We start from the raw sequence: 20,243 nt of genomic DNA on the forward strand, positions 1-20,243 counted from the left end.
ATTATTATGATAATAATACAGTGGAAAAGGGGGTGTTGTATTTTTCACCACAACAGTTTGGAAAGCTTGTTCAGAGTAGGTTTTGAGTCCTTTTGTTGTTTGGAAGAATGGTTTCCAACTTATGTGGTAAGTTACCCCTTGGACAGTTGAAAAGAGATTTGTGTGAATGAGACTATATTTGTTTGTTTTTTTTTTTTCTTGTCAAGCGGTTTGAAAGTATTTTATTTGAATTAGAGTTGTAAAAGCATGCTCACATCAATCAACCAAATGCGAAATTGTAAAGTTTTTTTTTTTTTTAACACAAGTGCATATTATATTTTTTTTAGAAACGGAATTTTTTTTCGAATTTTAACTGAGTTTCGCAGCAACTATTTGTAAAAGAAAGCAACTATTCTAAAATTGAATCAAAAGTATGCTTACTAAATTGAAATCAGAAGGGGCTAGATGCAGCGATCAGACTGTAGGTGGTTGTAAATGCTTTGATGCTAGTGTGAATTCCTCTTGTTGCTTACGTTTGATGTAAGTATTTCCTTGCATGCGGAAGCAGCGGCTGAAGGAAAATGGTGGAGAGATGTGAAGATCAACCAAGGTGCAAACTCTGGAGATGGCAGTGAATGTTAAGCCTTGTCGGTCTCTGTTTCCAATGTTCAATGTCGCCTTTGGTAATGTCATCCCTTGCGATTTATGTATTATCAAACCCCATGTCATTCGAAGGGGAATTTGCCTGTGAGACCCTCGCGTTATTTGGAGAATTGGAACATAAGATGAGTTGAAGGCATCCCATTGGCGGGCCTTTGTATTAGAAGAAGTCAACAACAACAAAGGATGGTAATTCAGGGGGGTTTGATCCATGTGCATAGAAAATGGAAACTACTTTTCCAAGTGCTATGTTTACAAGGCCTACTTCAACCCACAAGTTACATGTGAGGAAAACCTGTTGTTCATTGCAAATAAGAAATTTTGCATCGAACTGTTGATTTGTGGTAGCATCAGATGTGCTCTAGCCATGAAAATTGGTGGATACGCTAAGGCACATAAGATCTCCAAGGCCCAGATATTGTTTGGGGAAATTCCACCCAGTTGGAGAGATATTAAAATAATTAATATTTTTAATGGGGTTCCTAAGTCTAAACTTAGGAAAATTAAAATATTAATGGGTATTAATATAAAACTGGGTGAGAATGTTCTATATGACATGGATCAAGAAAAATCTAATCTTAGTCGTTGATTAGAGATTTAATCTCGGCTGTTGAAGACTTAATAGGAAAAGTATAAGAGGATGCTTGAGGGTCAGTTGGAGATACACCAAATGGATCAACCAATTCAATTTTCTGGAGCAGGGTTTGATAAGAGAATCGAACCAGTGATCTGTTGCAGCGAGGGGCAGTTCAGCACGAGGCCAAGAATACATAGCAGAGAGGCAGAGATAGTGTCAGAGAGATAGCGCAAAGCCTGGAGAGGCTGACGCAGAGGCAGTTGGGTGCTACATAGAGGCAGTTGGGAGCCACGCAGAAGCTGTAGAGGCTAGTGTGGGTGACACAAAGGGTCTGAGGGTTGACGCAAAGGCTAGAAGAGATGATACAAGGCCAAGAGGCAGCGCCAAAAGAATTTTCATGGGGAAGACTAAGTGCTGGTGAGCCGAGAAGGGTGATGCAGTCTCTGCAGAGTGATGGAGAGCAGTGGAAGTTGCCATCGTTGTTATGGGATCGTTCATTCGGTGATTGATCAACTAGAATATATGTCTCCGAGGAGAGGTACTACTGCCGAGGGCATTCTCTATTAGGTGAGCCATTTCTGGCAGCCTAGATGTATTCAGAAATTGCATAATAATAAAACCCTCATATCTGTTGCACCGGTTTTCCCGCATTGGGTTTTTTTGGGGACGATTGTCCAAAAATAACAGTGTCCCTTGTGTGATTGTCTCAGTTATTTCAATTGTTGATCTGTATATGTGTTAAGGTTGCATTTTTGTTTATTTCCGTATTTATATTTATAAATAACTTGTTAATGGAAAGAACAAGTGGGAGATAATAAAGATAATGCAGTAGGGATTACTGATGTGTCAGAATTAGAAATTTCAACATGAACTGCTCATCTTCTTCGTGTGTACCAGTAGGATGGTGGTTCCTTTTCTCTGTGTAGCATCGTGCAATTGACATGTTCAATTTTTTGAGAATTTGTTTGTTATGCAATGCGACAGCCAGGTTGGTTGGATATCGGTGGATTGCATTGTCAAATTCATGCTTCTCATCATTTGACAAAAAGGAATTTGTCCTTGACATGAGAAGTTTCCAGTCTTCGATTGTTGGTGTTGCATTTCTGAGATTCTTGAGCAATTCGCGGAATGAAATTTGAAGAGGGTCAGTCCCCTGTTGACAAAATATGGTTGACATTGTGACGATCATGTTGAATCTATGCCAAAGGGAATTACCACCCGATATGCCGACATACATGGGGATGTCCTTCACATGAGCTAGTTGGCCAAGATCACCAACAAGTATGATAGACCGTTTTCCAAAAGGCACATTTTGATATGACGGAAATACCTCCCTTAAACGATCATCTATGTGTGACAAATAAAGCTCATTTCATCATTTAAAATGTATTTGATGTGACAAAGTTTTTCTTGGAGATGTAAAAGTGGTTGGCCCTTAAGAGGATGCACTGAAACTAAAGGAATCTGAAGGGTAGAATGGATTGTAAGTGCTTCTATGTTAAACGTTGCGACACCTGTTGGAGCGAGTAGGAGCAATGGAATTGAATTCATAGTAGATTCAAAAAGAAATGTATCTTTTAGGAAATCAATTAAATGAGACTTCCCCGTGCCAGCAGTACCTTGGATGAGAATTCCAAGTGGAGGAATTGAGGAAGTGGTCCTAAAGTGGGTGAGGACAGTGGTGAAAGCAACTTTCTGGGTGGACGATAGTGAGGTGAGTGAGAAGGGAACTAGAGAGGGGTTAGAATGGATTTGGGTGGATGGGCGACTGAAGTCTATGAAACATATGGTTGTCTCTTGCAAAGGGAGAGGGATGGTAGTATGGGCCCAATTGTGGTTAGAGTCAAAGTCGTGATGTCCAAGCATGTCAAGGTCATCAATCTCCATGTTGTTTCTAGGGTGTAGCTGAAAAAGGAATTGTCATTCATCGATGTCTATGGATTCAGGGGGGTTCGACATATCATTAGGGGAGGTGTCACCAGATCAAGGGGAAAGGGGGGTTTCAGGGGCTCGATGAACATGCCATGGAACATACGCATATCTTTTTTGTTCCCAATGCGAAATGATTACTTCATTAGTGGAGCCAATGTCTGATGGGAGTGTGCGGAAAGGGAAGTATAGAAGTAGTTCACTCTAGCAGAAAGAAGTCTAGGATTCATCAGCAAGAGAAGGGATCGAGGAATATCAAGGGAGGACATGAACAATCTTGGAAGGATTTATTCGTTTGCATTAGTTATGTTTTCGGCAAGTAGAGAAGGATTAGGAACGTGCAACCCCAAGAAGAGTTAGTGTTTCAAGCAAAGGAGGTTTATTCATGTATGCTACAATGAAGGGTAGTGTTGGGAAAGGGGAAACTAGACCATGAGAAACACGTCGAAAAACAGTTTGAATAACACTGAGGGAAACAAATGAGTGGCTACAAAGTGAAAGGGGCAGTTTTTGTAGCACGTGGCATGTTTCCTGTGCATTGATGTCCCTATCGACAACTATTTATGTTAAAAAATTTCGGACAACATTAACAACAGGTGTTTGTAGGTGGACAACCTGGGAGACATGTGACAACATTTGCTGATAACTTTCTAATTTTGTCTCTGCCTTCGCGATGTAGCGGAGAATAACATGTTGAGACAAAACAAGTTGGTAATCGATGTTTGCTCTCCATATGGATAGCATGTCAAAGATGTGTACATTTAACCTGTCATCATTATGAGCGGGGACATATTTCTTTCGTCCACTATCATTAACCAACAAAGAGGAGGTGAGATTCAAATCCCATGGAACTCCATAGCGGTAAATAAGAGTAGGACCCTTTTTGTGAAGACATGAAGAGGGGTGGAATTTTGTATGTCGTTGAACGCAATTAAGAAGATCCTCGTAGTCCTGAAGGCAAGAGGATGCAAATATCAATGGCGATGGGAGGCTGCATGGGTCATGCTCTGTAGATATGTGTAGATAAGGTCCATGTTGTTCAACAGGTCAAGGATTCCAAGCAGAAATGTGTTCATCAAAATAACACTTCGCTCTATTGACACGCCTTTGTCATCCCAATTGAGGTTGTCCATATCAGGTGTGTTTTCGAGCCAAAGGAAACCATGTATGTGTGCGAAGCCCCCATGTTGCCACTAATACTTGCAAATATGAGAAATGAAATTTGTGAGGCGAGTGTACATCTAGGAAAAAAATAAAAAAGGAGAAGGATGGTCACGTAAAAACCTGCACTAGAAGTCCTTTGCATGGAAACCTTTTTGCAAGACCTCTTCGAGGAAGATTGTGAATCAACAATGAATGTACTGTGTTGTAAGATGTGGATTGTTGATTATATTCTTGAATTTCCATCGAGATAGCTTTGATGAATATGGGGGGGAGCACGCCAAGCATGACCATGTGCATGTCATTCCATTTGGTGTCAGATGCACTAAGGGTGAAGAAGAAAGTAGGGCTACCTATTTGTATGATCATATGAGTGATTTCACCTCCGCGTTTGTTCCAGAACAAGTGTGTCCCTCTAAGGCCTGACCCGAAACGCATAATCTAGTGAGAGAGCATGGAATTAGGGATGCCACGAAATCTTGCATGAAGGTCTGCAACGGTCATTGGAAAGCCCTCTTCAAGGTTTATTTTCATGAAAACAGCAGTAGTTTCTTGACTATGATGGCACAACATAAGATTGTACAAGTAATACCAGTTATCATAGTAATGTATGAGGTGAACAACATATTCTTGCATTTCAACTTTTATAAGACATGGTTGACCGATCATGGAAACCCCTGTGGGGAAGAGTGTGGGGAACGCCATAGCAAAGAGACCTTATGTGGTATATTCATTGATAGCAGAGGAGGCAACAGAGGGCTGCAAAAGTGAAGTAGTGGAATTAGGATGGGGAGAGTGCAGGTAGTTGCATATTTCTTCAAGCTTAGTATGGGAATTTGGGACTCATGAGACAAAAGAGGATGGTTGGAGGTTTGTTAGGGTGGGATGTGTAGGAATGTTATCATCGAAAGTAGGGAAGGAAAGTCATGGTTCAAGAGAGGAGGACGTGATGTGACGGATGAGAGAAGACATATTGGTAGGGTGATTCAGTAAGGCAAATATTGCAGCTTAGTCCAGATGGACATCCTTGTAGTAGGGATCATGGGATAGTTTGTACTCTAAAGTTGCAAGAACACGGGTCCTGCTAATAATGAAATCATACATTTTGTGGTCAAATCCATGTCTAGTAACAATGACGATGTCTAATTCGGAAACCAAGCGTGGAAAAATGTTGGTGATAGTAGTGATGTCTTGGGGGAAACAAATAGTATGACCAATGTATTTGTACTGCCCACCTCGTGCATGGGTGAATTGCAAGATTGGGCTGACATATGATATGAGAATTTCCTCTATTTGTGTTAAAGTAGTAAGGACAAACGATTGGTTGCCAGGGTTCATGTTGTTTGCAAGGGAGAAGTGGTGGGTGGATTTTGTAATTGCACATCAGGAGCAACATAGGTTACCATGTAAGAATTTTGTTTTCATATTTGGGTATGATTCTTTGCATATGGAGCAGACATGCAAGGGAGAAAGGTCATGTATCCCTTCATGAAATTGGTGGTGTGCATGATTAAGGGCAAGGTTGAGAAAAATATGGGGATGGGAGGGTGAAGTAGGATGAGTCGATGGTGGGGTGTGTGATTTATATGGGGAAGAAGTGGAAGTGAATGGAGGAAGTTGAAGGGTAGGTATAGTCGGAGCAGGGAATGTTGAAGGAGATGGGTTTGCAAGTGAAGATTCGAGATGTTGGGGAAGAGAAACATTACACGAGGGTATACCTGGAAAGTTTTTGGTGTTTAAATCATCTTTATATTTGAGTCATCTTTTTTTGTTATAGGCATAGTTATTTTGTGCATAAAGGAGTCTCTTGCAAGCATTTCTTGAGGGGTTTGCAGAAGACATTGGCATGTCCATCCTGATACAAACATGGGGACACAAGTATTAGTGAATATAGGAGATGAGAAAGAGTAGTCTTGAGCACAAAGATAAAGTACATAGCCCCCCAAAACCAAGAACTTCATTAGTGGATATATTTTCGAAATAGTGACTTTTAGCTTATAAAGTAGATGTGTCTTTTGTTAAAGTGGTTGCAGTTTATTGGTCAGAGAAACCTTTTTATAATAGAGTTTATGTTTCTTTGACATTATGCACTAATGTCGTGTCATTGAAATTTTGTTGTTGAAACTTTGTCAAAGTTATCTTTGCAAGGTAGAATGAGATCATAATCAATCTTATTTCAGTGAAGTATTTTTGTGGTGACCGATAACTATTTATCATTCATTTAGCAAATAGATTTAATGTAACAAAACAACAATCCTTTCTAAAAAGCCAGTGTTTGTATTTAGTTTCACAAACCAAACTATAAAAGGATTCAAATATTCTTTGTTTAGAAGGAAGAAGAAAAAAACATATATATTATATGTAAAGGTAAAATATGGAGAATTAGGCAAAGGTGGAAGTTGCAACATGTAACATAGGTGTATATACATAAAGGAGAGAAGTACAATGATGAAGTGGACAAAAGAAAAGGGCGGCAGGGGACAAAACGAAAATGAACACAGAAGCATATAGAGGTTGTTGTTTACATTTGAGGGTGGCATGGGGAAAAGAAAATGAGTTTCAAAGGCAGCGAACAACTAAAGTAGTAGACTTTCTTTCGATATCCTGGAGGAGAACGAAACATACAAAGCCATAGTTGATTTCCTTTGAATTGATTTGTACAAACTTCAAATGGTCAACACCATTGAAGCTATCTGTTTTTACAAACAATGTGAAGAGGAAAGGACGACATGAAACCATTGCATGAAGCTTGTGGATAACAACAGGATCACTAGAGAGTATGAATAAGTCTTTTGCTTGGACACCCATGAGTTCAATTGTAGCATCATCAAAAGCAGTGACATTTTGGAGTAGGTCTATGTGGTCATGCATTTCAAATTTTAGCACATAACGATAGTCACATTCCGGAAATTCCCTACCACATTTTGTGCAGTGCCACATTCCATTTGAGTGGTTGGCAATTTTTTTCATGCATTGCATGCCATCAGATGAGAGAGGGCATGCAAGGAAGTAGAAATCATGCATGTCAATAGAGGTGATGGTTCCACGAACAGAGAACTATGTTGCTTTGCTGGTGGGATGCGAGTTTATGAGGTCGACAATTGTACGTTGTGGGTCGCCCCACTTGGAAGCCCCTAAGAATTTTCTACTTAATGATAGTGAAGAGGCCAAGCGACCTCTTTGATGAAACCATGACTGGAGTTTTTCAATCTCTGGAATGTCAGGATCTAGCATGAGGCTGGTGGTCAAGATAGTCCCAACAATTCTTCCATTAAATTTGGATATGCGGCCCCCATTGATTGCAAGCATGATCGAAGCAGTAGAAGAGCCGAGTTCAACGAGTTTCTTGTCTATGGTGTGGCAATGCTCCCCCCATAGGGTGATGTTGATACTATACGCAAACATGTCTTCCAAGCTAAGAGTTTTTCTAGGTGTTTTAGAGCCATCTCTTCGACGAATGGTGGGAGTTAGAGAAGTGGACCTAACAATGCCAATGATGTCGACAATTGAGCTGAGGTTTGCAGATCTGATTTCATCTATAGATTTAAAATGGAAACAGTGTGAAGGACTTGTCGGAACATCATCTAGGGAAGGTTCAACAATGGAAGTTTCAGAGAGGGAGACTTCCCATTTTCTATCGAGATGGTTGTAATTTGTGTTCGTTGGTTTCACTGTGCCATTTGAAACCATCTAAATTTGCCCAATTTGGACAAGGTCATGCAAGGAATCTGCCAGATCATCGAAGGCAGAGAGATGGATTGCTTAATTGAAAGAATCAATGAGGTAAAATTGAAAGACCTTTCTGGAGGATCGAGAATTGTTGTACGAGCGAACAATTGTTTTTCCAAGCACCCTACCCTGGATCGACCATTGTTTACGGTAGGGGCTTAACTCCATGAATGGAATGGCAGTAGGGAGAGCATAGGACAACTGAGTTGATGACGAAGCATAAGCCTGGCTCGAAGCAACAATATACGAGACGGGGTCATGTGACGTTGAAGAGATCGGTTGGTATGTGGACGGGTGTACAATTTGAAGAAGGTTTGGGTCCCCAATCAAAGTTGCATGAAGTTCGAGAACTTCGAGTTCAATAACTTGCAGAGTCCTGAAAAGAAATAAAAAAAGAGAAAAGAAACGCGACATTAGTCAGAGTGACAATGGCGCAGAGAGGGAAGGAACATAAAAACATAAAGGATATGGTGAAGAGTGAAAATACACATAGTTTCGCAAAAAAGTGCAAGTGAATTCTTTGAGAATGATAATCGACCCCAATTGGAGGGCACCAGAGACGACATGGACATTGTAAGCAGACGAAAGCAAAGTTCTATGCTGAGAGGTATTGTCAGAGAGGGCAATGCGTTAGCATTGGGGCCTTTTCTTTGTCGAAGGAAGAAGGTCGAGTTCAACTATTTGGAGCAATGGTTGGATCGTTGTGGAGCCAACCAGCAACAAAGTGATGGCATTCACTGTCAAGGTAACTTCCATGATGAGCAGGAAAGGAGGTGTCATGAAAGGTCGAAGCATGTGAAATGTTGTCAACCTTGGAAGATAAGTGGAAATAAAGCAGCAAGCGGGGCCGTTCAGAGGATTAGTATATTTAGAGCGAAATGAAAGAAGAATGATTTACAATTTAGATTGTTGCCAATAGTGAAAGGTAATGGGAAAGCAAGATTGAAATGTTGAAGCATAGAAAGTTGGCTCTCTATATATGACGTTTCAGAAACTCTACAGGCGGGTCTTTTGTACATCGTGACAATGCAGATATTATTTTAAGCTATATATGCAGTATGAAAACATTGATACTTTCCATTTGAGTGTACAAGGTGATATGGTTAGCAGGTTTTCGATTCTCACCTGCTTGTTAATGAAATTTTGGGACAGTTATCTAGTTGAAGGAAGCAACACGACGTGCAATAGCAACAACAAGAGCAATAGCAAGAGACAAGCAATAGCACAACAACAACAACAGAAACTGCAACTGGAAAAACAACAAAATAGTGCAAGGTGAAGAGGCTAAATAGAGCACACACCCATCTACCAACTAAGAAGAGGGAGAAATAAATGAGAGTCAGGACATGTGACAGAGATCGCAGGGCTACCAATGACAAAGACAATTTCAGAGATGCTCGTCTGAGCGAGAGTAAAGTGAGAATAAATGCACATAATCGGGCCATTAATTAGATTATTGAATAGAACATGCCTCGATGCCAAGATGTGTGGATAGGTTTCAAACCTTAATCAAAGGAAAATGTGACATATTGATTAAGTATATACGGGAGTTTCCAGGCTTTGAAACTTTGACATGAGAAGCATCCTTTTGGAAATCTTAGAAGTTGAAAGTCTGATCCAGCATATGAATGTGGCTCGTTTCAATAAATGCATACCATAAAGTGGCTAGGGCATAATACATATCAACTTTGTGCGAGCAAGAATAAAGCAAAAATAAATGCACATAGTCGGTCCATTAATTAGATTAATGAATAGAATAGTCGTCGAGACCAAGATGCGTGTATAGGTTTTAAGTTGCAATTGTTAAACAATGTGGCACATTGATTAAATATATATCAGAGTTTTCGGGCATTGAAACCTTGACATCAGAAGAAATATTTTGGAAATCTCTGAAACCAAAAGTTTGATCCATCGTATTAATGTGGCTCTGTACAAGGGCATAAAACATATGATCTTCGTACAAGGGAGAATAAAACGACAATAAATGCACATAGTCAGTTAATCAGGCTTAATTAATGAATAAAATAGACAGCGAGAGCAAGATACGTGCATAGACAGTGGATCTTATCAGAGCTCGTATTCCAAAAGCTACGATAAGGGGCGGATGCGACTTTACATTTAAGTTTGATATGATAAAACATTTGGGTTTGTATATTGGTGGTTGGAGGTCCATAGCATAGTTTGGAGTTTCAGAGTTTAGATATTTGTTTATTATTATATAGGAGATATTGGGTCCACAAGACATATCGCAATTAGAGATTGGCGGATCTAAGCGGAGGTCTCATTCCAAAAGCTTTGATGAAGGGCGAATGCAATTTTATATTAAAGATGTTATGATAAAATTGACCGGGTGCGCATATTGGCAGTTCGGATATCGGAGGTCCGTTTATCAGAAATTTCGTAATGACATATATTTAAAATCGTTGATAATACAGATGCGATATTGAAAGTAAAACGAGTTTAATTGTGATATCGTGTCCGTTGCATATCGAAGCCTCCCAATATCGGTGAGTCAACATTTTTCATTTGTAGACAATGTTAAAACCTCTGATTTCCATTTCTTCGATACCGCTCAGTTCTTGCCACTTGTCATTTCCAGGGCATACTTTGACCTCTGATGGATGCAATATTTTAAGTAAATTGTTTTGATAGTCCTATCGGGCCAAAATCCTGGATCCCGCAGTTCGAAGGTGCTTGGTCATATTGGCTGTCAGAGGTCCTGTGATACTGAAAATCGACAGTTGGGGGTCCAGGAATATCAGCGTTCGACTATCGATGATTTTCCATTGAGGTAGAGTGACCACATTTCAAAAACATCGATATGCGAGTTGCGATATGCGATGAAATCACCAAGAATGGGCCGCTAGTGTTAAAGTGTTGGGATGGCCGATAACTAATTAACAAACGGTTTGTGTGAAAAACCAAAGAAGATCAGACCTTTTCTCTTTCCTCCAAAAGGGACACATGGCAGCAAAAAACTGGATCCAATAAGAGACACACGGCAAACAACGACTGGATGTGACAAGGGATGTGTGCCAGCTAACAATTGGTTTCAACAAGTGACATGTGGAGGTTGACGTCTCCATGACATGACAACACGATTGACACATGGTAGACGAGTTCAGAAGTTTTAGGGCTCACAATAGGCCAAAAAAGGTGATACATGTCAACACTCACAAGGTGACACGTGGCAGTGATGTTGTCACGTATCGGAGATCGATAATTGGAGGTTCAGGCATATTGTGCATCAGAGTGAAACCTCCGATTAATAACCTGTGATTGATGGGCTTCGATATGGGGCTAGACTGCGATCACGTGAAGAGATACAAGACGAAGGGCCAAATGCAGAAGGTGATCGACGATCAACAATCGATGAATTGACATGTCGTGCACCAAGGTTACACCTCCAATTGGAAATTGTCGATAGAGAGGGCTCTGATTTGGGGGCTAACACCAAGGTCAGAAAGAGTTCAAAGGGATCAAGGGCTATTGGCGCATTAGAGGGGAGACGACATTTTAAATATTTTTTCTATCTATCTAAATCATGAAGTTGGGCAGACACAGGTTAATAAAGGTTTTTATGTAAAGTTAGGTGGAAAGGGTTAACACTGGTTTTATATGATAAAATTTCGCTGAGGGCTTCACTCATTTCCTCTCCACGTAGATCAGGTCACGTCCCTCATCGAAGATCTCAAGTTTTGGGATTGCAACCAAAAGCTACATTGTGAAATCACCGATTGTGATTCCCCAATATTATAAAGGCCCAAGCGTGTGTGTTGTGGTCCCATGTGTTACACATAGGAACCATTTGTAGTGCAGTATTCTAAAGAATCGACCCCTTGTCCCAAGCTAAAGGGCTTAGCCTCGGAAGATTAAGTTTATGACACTGCTCACTAGCTTTATGGCGTAATGTCCTATCCACAGTCATGATGTCATACTCCGCCATGTGGCTGGCACGCGGTTATTAAGAGTCAAAGAACCTCAGGTGGATCAAATCAGAGGTACATGGCAGTGATGGCGTCACTTATTGGAGATTGATGATCAGAGGTTCAAGCATATTGTGCATCAGAGTGAAACCTCTGATTGATAAACTGCGATTGATGAGCTCTGATATGGGGGTTAGACTACGGTCATGTGAAGAGCTACAAGACCAAGGGCCAAACATAGAGGGTGATTGATGATTAACAATCAACGAATTGACATGTCATGCACGAAGGTTACACCTACGATTGGAAATAGCCGATAGAGAGGGCTCTGATTTGGGGGCTAGCACCATGGTCAGAAAGGGTTCAAAGGAATCAAGGGCTATTGGTGCATCGGAGGGGCGACGACAATTTAAATATTTCTTCTATCTATCTAAATCATGAAGTTGGGTGAACACAGGTTAATAAAGGTTTTTATGTAAAGTTGGGTGGGAAGGGTTAACACAGGTTTTATATGATAAAATTTCACGGGGGGGCTTCACTCATTTCCTCTCTACATAGATTAGGCCACGTCACTCATTGGAGGTCGCAAGTTTTGGGATTACAACCAAATGCTACATCTTAAAATCGCTGATTGTGATTCCTCGATATTATAAAGGCCCAGGCGTGTGTGTTGTGGTCCCTTGCATTACACATTGGAACCATTTGTAGTGCAATATTTTAAAGAATCAATCTCCTGTCCCAAGCTAAAGGGCTTAGCCCCAGAAGATTAAGTTTATGGCACCACTCATTGGCTTTATGGCGTAACGTCCTATCCACAGTCATGATGTCATACTCCACCATGTGGCTGGCGCACAATTATTAAGAATAAAAAAACCTCAGGGGGTCAAATCGGAGATCAGAGGCCCACGATCAATCACAACGTTGAAATAATATATTCTTTGAAGGCCGACAAATCTGCTACAGTGTCGTGAGGAGAAACTTCACCATAAAAAACCTATCGTCTTAATAAGAAGTGGAATTAGTTAAAATCACAATCATTCTAGATTGGTCTTTATTTTTTCAAAGGTGTCCTAACGCAATGCACCATATGGCATTAATATTCCTTAATATTAAAGTTAAAAAAAAAAACCCATAATGTTAGTGTAATGTTTCTAAATAACAAATAAACCTAATTTGACAAAAGTGAGGACTTGTCACCGTAAATTAAGCTAACATCATGGAATTATCCTTTAACATTCACAAGTTAAGAATCTTATTAAGTTATCTTAACCTTGAGAGTTATAATGATATGCAATGATTACCCAGTGCCCCGTGACTTTGTGGTGTTTGTACATTAAGGGTTGCAATAGTAGGACGTGGAAAATAGGCAAGAAGAGACTCGAGAGACCAAAAGGTAGCTTCTATTAACAATTTGGGTGATTGAACACAACTCAGAAGTTTATTTCTAAACCATTAGAAACAATCAGTGAGGGAATGTTAGGGACTAGGGTTGATATGGAGATATTTTATGGGAATTTAACCCCATGGCATCTTTAATGTTTTAGGGTGTAGAAAATTAAAATTAGAGTGTTGTAATATAGTTAAGATGGAAAGTAGGTTTTGTGAATTTCAAATTACAGTGTTGTTTGTTTTATATTAGGGGAGTCTCAAAATTTACATAGGATGAAGATATTAAAATATTTTTCAAGGATTTTATTGAAATAGAACCCTTTTCTTTATTGAAAATTACCCATAATAAAAGGAGTCAAATTTGCATATAATTAATTTTAACATAATCAAATATTTTTGAAGAAATTTGCTGAAATAAAAACTTTTTTATTGATAAAAAGACAATAATTCAATACCTTTATTCAAAATATTCGTATTATATAAACTATTAAACGTCTTATTTGTTTTTTCATTTTAAAATAAATCTTCATGCCAACTAACTAATTTTACTTTATAAACTTTATATATATATATATTTAATATATACAAAATTTTAACGTTTCACTTTTTTCATTTTTAATATATATAATATTCTTTAGTTCATCGATTTTCAAAACCATAAGAAATTCGATACACCTTAAGTAAATGGGTAAATCCGATTTAAAAATAATAGGGAAATATACTGCATTGCGTAACGAAAGATATATTGCATGTAATGTTACGTATTCATATCATACTTCAAATTTAAAAGGATGATTCCCGTAATAATGTTACGTCATTATATTATTGCATAGTCTAATGAGATAGAGGAGTTGCTTTAAAAGTTATGGAAATTCTGATCATATTTAGAAAAAGTCCGGCAAGGATTTTTGTAAATCCAAGTTATATTTTTTAAACTTCAAAATTTTAGGTGACTGGGACATTTTTGATGGTGCTGAATCCATTTCCACTATCAAAAATACGATTCAAACACTGCCTCTACAACATTTTTTGAAATCTTTTTGCCCAAATTCCAGCCACTTTTCACTGTCTTCCCGTAACATTGTATTAAATTTAAAGACATGAGTATTAAATTTAAAGACATGATTCCCATAACATTGTATTTATAGGTTTAAGTTATGGGTTACAGTATGGAAAAAAATATTTGATTAGCTATAAAGTGACATGCTAAATTTTAAAATATATATTAAATTAATAATAATAATAATAATATAAAATTTGAGAAAATAATATTAAAAGATAAAAATAATGTACAATTTGTTCATGGGCGTAAAATAGATGGTGATGGGTGTACTATTAAGCCATTTCATGATGTGAAGGTCCCCTGTTTGAAATTTGTGGACAAAAAATCCAACCATGTTAAGGGCCAAACTAAAAGATTGAAAACTCAATCCCCAATCTGACCCGGTTACACAGAGGACAAGTTGTTGACCCTCATAGGTATAGTGGAAGTGATCTACCCAGTGTCAGGCGACCTAGTTGTCGATTCCTATTGAGTTACAAAATAATAATAGATTTAATTCAATTTATTATATTATAATATTTTTTATTAATAATAAAACATAATTTTATAACAGATGCCCAAAACTTATAAATGTTGAATCATCAGAGCAGGAGGACCAATGGGAAACAGTGAAAAGAAAAAAATCTGCCTCATCCTTCAAGCAACCTGAATCTGAACAACCGGGACTATCCCATCCTCCCTCATCTAATCAGCGCCCACGCTCATCCTCACAGCAAGCCCCTCCTTCTTTCCCCACCTCTCCTCCTCGTTCTTCTGATCCCTCCATACCTCCTTCTTCAAACCCTTTCGCATCCCTTTCTGAAGAAGAACCTACTCAGGACCCTTTATCAGATCAGCTCATCCCCTCATCCCCCCATCCCTCTTCGCCCTCCCCGGACACTACTTCAACAAGAATCACAAGAAGCTTATCAAAGGATCTAGGAGCATCTAGTGAGATTCCAAAAAAACATGGGCCAGGAAGGAAGTCGGCAAAACAGCAAAGAGAAGAAAGTGCGCAGAAGGATATAGCAATGGGATCACAGGCACCGATTGAAACCTACATTCTAGGAATCTCGGACAAGGAAAACAATATCAAAGGCAAAGAGAGGCGAGCACCTCTGCACACCACTGGTAAATCATGATGAAAGTGCTGTCTTGAAACAGCAGGGGATTAGGGCACCCCTCCAAAAAAGCTGCCCTAAAGGAGTTAATTCAAAGTGAAAAGCCTGATATCTTACTCATCCAAGAGACAAAACTAGAACAGTCCGAAATCAGCAGATTCATTGGCCAACAAAAACAGTATGGTGGCTGCACCAGTGAAGCAAGAGGAGCTTCAGGAGGTATTTTAACAATGTGGAATACAAGCAAATGGAGCTGTAGCCTCGTCAAAACACAACAGCATTGGATAAGTGTTAAATTGGAAAGCAAGGACAATGGCACTGAAGTAAAAATCTACAACATCTACTCTCCTAACCACTACAGGGAAAAAGAAGTTTGTTGGACTACCTTAGAGGAAGATTTAGAAGAAGACCATGGTAACAACCTCATCCTAGCAGGGGACCTAAATCTGGTCATGCACTCAAATGAAAAAAGAGGAGGGAACTTCGGCGTTGATCATTTCCGAAACCGGCTGGAACACATCATGCAAGAAAAGGACTTGGTCGATTTAAAGCCCAAGAATCGCAAATATACTTGGAGCAATAGGAGGTTGGGAGCAGGTAACATTATGGAAAGACTTGACCGCTTCCTTGTTAACATCGCCTTTCTGTCCTCCTTCTCCAACGGGCAGTCAGACATCCTCAATACTTCTGCCTCGGACCACTACCCCATTACTCTTACCTTGCAAAGCCAAAGTCACCTCGGCCCCCTCCCTTTCAAATACTCCACCCTTTGGAACCAAATTCCAGCCGCCCGCGATATAGTTAAGCAAGCTTGGTCTCAGCACGTGGAGGGCTCCCCAACCTTCATTTGGGAAACAAAACTGAAGCAAACTAGGCAGGCACTCAAGACCTGGGCAAAGATCAACTACAAGGAACCCGAGGTATTAAAAAAGGATATCAAACAAAACCTCGAAAAAATTCAGCAAAGTATTGAAGCGGAAGGACTCACACAGCAAGCAAGACAAGAAGAGATCAGATTGTATGCAGAGCTGCGCCAAACAGCTAGAGATGAGGAGATCAAATGGAGGCTAAAATCTAGACAGACCTGGCTGCGTGAAGGTGACAAAAACACCTCTTATTTCCATAAACAAGCCACAATCAGGAAGGCAAGAAACACAGTTAACGCAATCAGAGATAGTGAAGGGATCAATCATGAAACCCAAGACTCCATAAAAGCTGCTGCAACCTCCCATTTCAAATCTCTCCTAACAGAGGACAAAAATGAGGAGGATTACTCAAACTTCCTCCAACATATGACCAGAGATGTTACTCAAGAAATGAATAACAGCCTCACCCAAGAAGTCGAGGAGGATGAAGTCAAAAAGGCTGTCTGGAGCCTCCATCCGGACAAAGCCCCAGGTCCTGACGGGTTCCCAATCAGCTTCTTCAGAGAATATTGGCCAATGATTAAAAAGGACCTTCTCAAGATGATTCGTTGGGTCCTTAGGAAAGGCAAACTAGGGGGCTATACCAACTCAACGTATTTAGCTCTCATCCCAAAAGAGAATAGGCCGACCACCTTCTCTAGATTCCGGCCCATATCCCTTTGCAACTCTGCTTATAAAATAATCACAAAAAATTTATCCTCAAGACTCAAGCCCCTTCTTTCTTCCTTAATTTCGGAAAATCAGGGAGGTTTTTTAGCCAACAGGCACATTTCCGATTCCATTCTTTTGGTACAAGAAGCCATCCACTCTAGTCTTAGTCGAAAGGAAAAAGGATTCATCCTTAAACTTGATCTTGCCAACGCCTTCGATAGAGTCAGACACTCCTTCCTTCTTGCTGTTTTGAACAAAATGGGATTCAATACCTCCTTCATCAATATGGTCCAAGCTTGTATCTCTAACCCTTGGATTTCACCTCTGGTGAATGGAAGACCTTGTGCAGCCTTTCAATCCTCCCGAGGCCTCAGGCAAGGCTGCCCCCTTTCTCCCTACCTTTTCATCCTCATGGCTGAATCCCTCAGCAAAGCCTTGGATTACAACCGAAGAATAGGCCTAATTACAGGTATCCAATTTGAGCAGGGCACAAAGAATATTAATCATTCCCAATTTGCTGACGATACCCTCCTGATTGGTGGAGCTTCGACCACCATTGCAAGGCGCTTCAAAAAGATCATGGACCAATTCATGGACTGCTCTGGAGGAAGAATCAACCAAGTCAAAAGCTGCATTTATGGATGGAATGCAACAGCTCACACCATTCAAAGTATTGCAAATATTTTAGAGGTCTCTTACAAGCTCGATTGGAGTCATTTCACCTATCTAGGGATGCCGGTGAGTAAGGGTCCCCTGAAGACGGAAACTTGGAACGAAATCCTCGACAAAATCAAAAGGAAAATCCAACAATGGGGATCCATGTGGCTGAACCCAGCAGGACGTCTTGTTCTTCTCAAATCAGGTTTGATTTCTCTCCCTATCTACCGCTTTTCATTGCTACAAGCTCCAATGAATTTCCATCATAAATTGGAAAAGGCCCTTCGTTTTTTCCTTTGGCAAGGAGGGAATTCGGAGAAGAGAAAGTTCAACTTGGTTGGTTGGAAAAATGTCATCCAGCCCCAAGAAAAAGGAGGCCTTGGAATAAGGTCCCCAAATCTTTTGAATTTAGCTCTCGGGGCTAAAATTGTTTGGAGACTAATCACTGGGAATACAGCTTGGTGGAAATCAATCTTAGAAGCCAAGTATCTCAGCAGTTCTAGGCACAAGCTTCTGGAAACTAATATACCCAACAGAGACAGCTCCAACATCTGGAAATTATGCAAGAAAATTATCCCACTCATGGCCCAACACATCTCCAAAGTTCCAGGAGAGGGAAGTAGCATCAGCATTTCTAAAGACAGAATCCTAGGCCAGAGCCCTATAGGATCCAATGCAGAAGCAATTCCAGCCATAAATTGGTTAAACAACAGAGGAATATGGAGCTTAGCCCAAATCACTAAGTGGGGAAGCTCCTCCCAATCTTGGATTGGCTGGACCTTGCCGGACTACCCAAGGGATCTGGAAACAAGCTTCAACGCTCTAAAAGACCAACTGCACAGTAAGGCTCCGACACATAAAGGAGGCAAAGATAGTTTCCGTTGGGACCCCACAGGAACCGTGTATACAACCAAAGCAGGGTACCACCATTTATGTGCTAGTGCCTTCCCACAGGACACATGGAGTCATTGGAGATTGGTTTGGAAAGCGGAAGCCCCCCCTAAAGTAAAATTCTTCTGCTGGCTCCTCCTGAAAGGTAAGATTTTAACAGCTGAGAACCTCAAAAAAAGGGGTATCCTAGGCCCTTCCAGGTGCCCAAATTGTCTTCAAGAGGAAGAAACAATACAACATTTGTTTATGGAATGCCAAGTAGCTGCAAATTGTTGGAAAGATATCGCATCTGTAGGGGGAGTAGAATGGAATCCTAAGTCCTCCATAGCAGAGACAGTCCAAAATTGGAAGAAACTTTGCCCATGGAAGAGCAAGAATAGTAAATTATCACAGAGGATATGGAATACTTTACCATTAACTCTTCTTTGGAGCATATGGTTAGCTAGAAACAAGAAAGTATTCCAAGACAAAGGACACAACTCCAGATTTATGTGTCATAAAACCATCAGCTTAGCTGTAGAGGCTGTGACAATTCGTACCCACAGTAAAGTCAATCTCAGCAGCTACAGTGCAGAAGAAAGAAATTTGATTAATTATGGTAGCATCATCAGCGCCCAAGATCAAGAAAAGGATAATTCGAGCCTAAAGGAGTCAACTACAGCTTGGAAGCTGAGGCCTAAGGAAGAAGAATTTGCTCTTTGGTTGAGTAACTGCAACAAATACTGCCTCTTCTTCGATGGTGCCTCAAAATCTAATCCTGGTCTTGCAGGCGCAGGAGGCCTCATATGCAATGCAAATGGTGAGCCTATCTTGCATTTTGAATGGGGATTGGGTAATCTTTCCAATAATCGGGCCGAAGGTCTGGCCTTATTTCAAGGACTCAATCAAGTGATCAAACTGGGCATCAAGAAAGTGAACGTTTTTGGTGACTCTGCAATCATTATCCGGCTCATGGAGCAAAAGCGGACTTCGCCAAACATACTACTGCAACAAATCAACAGCAGAAACCAAGTCCTGCACAGCACGTTGGAGGAAGCCCATTACTTTCACATCCTAAGGGGACTTAACAAAAAGGCTGACCACTATGCCAACAAGGCCTGTGATAGACCCAAAGGCCAACTCAGCTGCAATGATCACTTAACTATCCAATCGCTGCCATGAAGGACGCACATCTAATCAGCACACGGGGCACCCTACCCAATAGAATCTGCCACAGCAACCAAATCACTAGATCAGAGGTCAGAACAGACCAAATTGAAAGAAATTGTATCAGCAGTCGGCTCAGAAGCTCACTTCAAGGCAGGGAAATCACGATCCATAGACCAGAAAATCGTCCTTGCCACAAAAAAATCGAATTCAGTCAAGATATGATCAGAAACAGTCAGTGGAGCATCGGGAAGAGCAGATCCCTCTCCTGCCTTCGTATTCGCAGAAACTCTCTAAATACCCCTTTAGCGCAAAAGCTACAACCCACAGTCGAAATTCTCTGCGGTAAACTTGGGAGAGAAGCCTATTTTGCAGCCTATCTCTGTAAGCCAGAAAGAAGGAATGCTGTAGAGTGTGTTAGAGGATTCGTTCTCACTCTATCAAGAAGTGGGAGCACTG

The sequence above is a fragment of the Pinus tabuliformis genome, chromosome 2_1 (assembly GCF_031772625.1).
Source record: "Pinus tabuliformis cultivar Carrire ecotype Pingquan chromosome 2_1, CPIR1, whole genome shotgun sequence".
Taxonomy (NCBI): Eukaryota; Viridiplantae; Streptophyta; class Pinopsida; order Pinales; family Pinaceae; genus Pinus; species Pinus tabuliformis.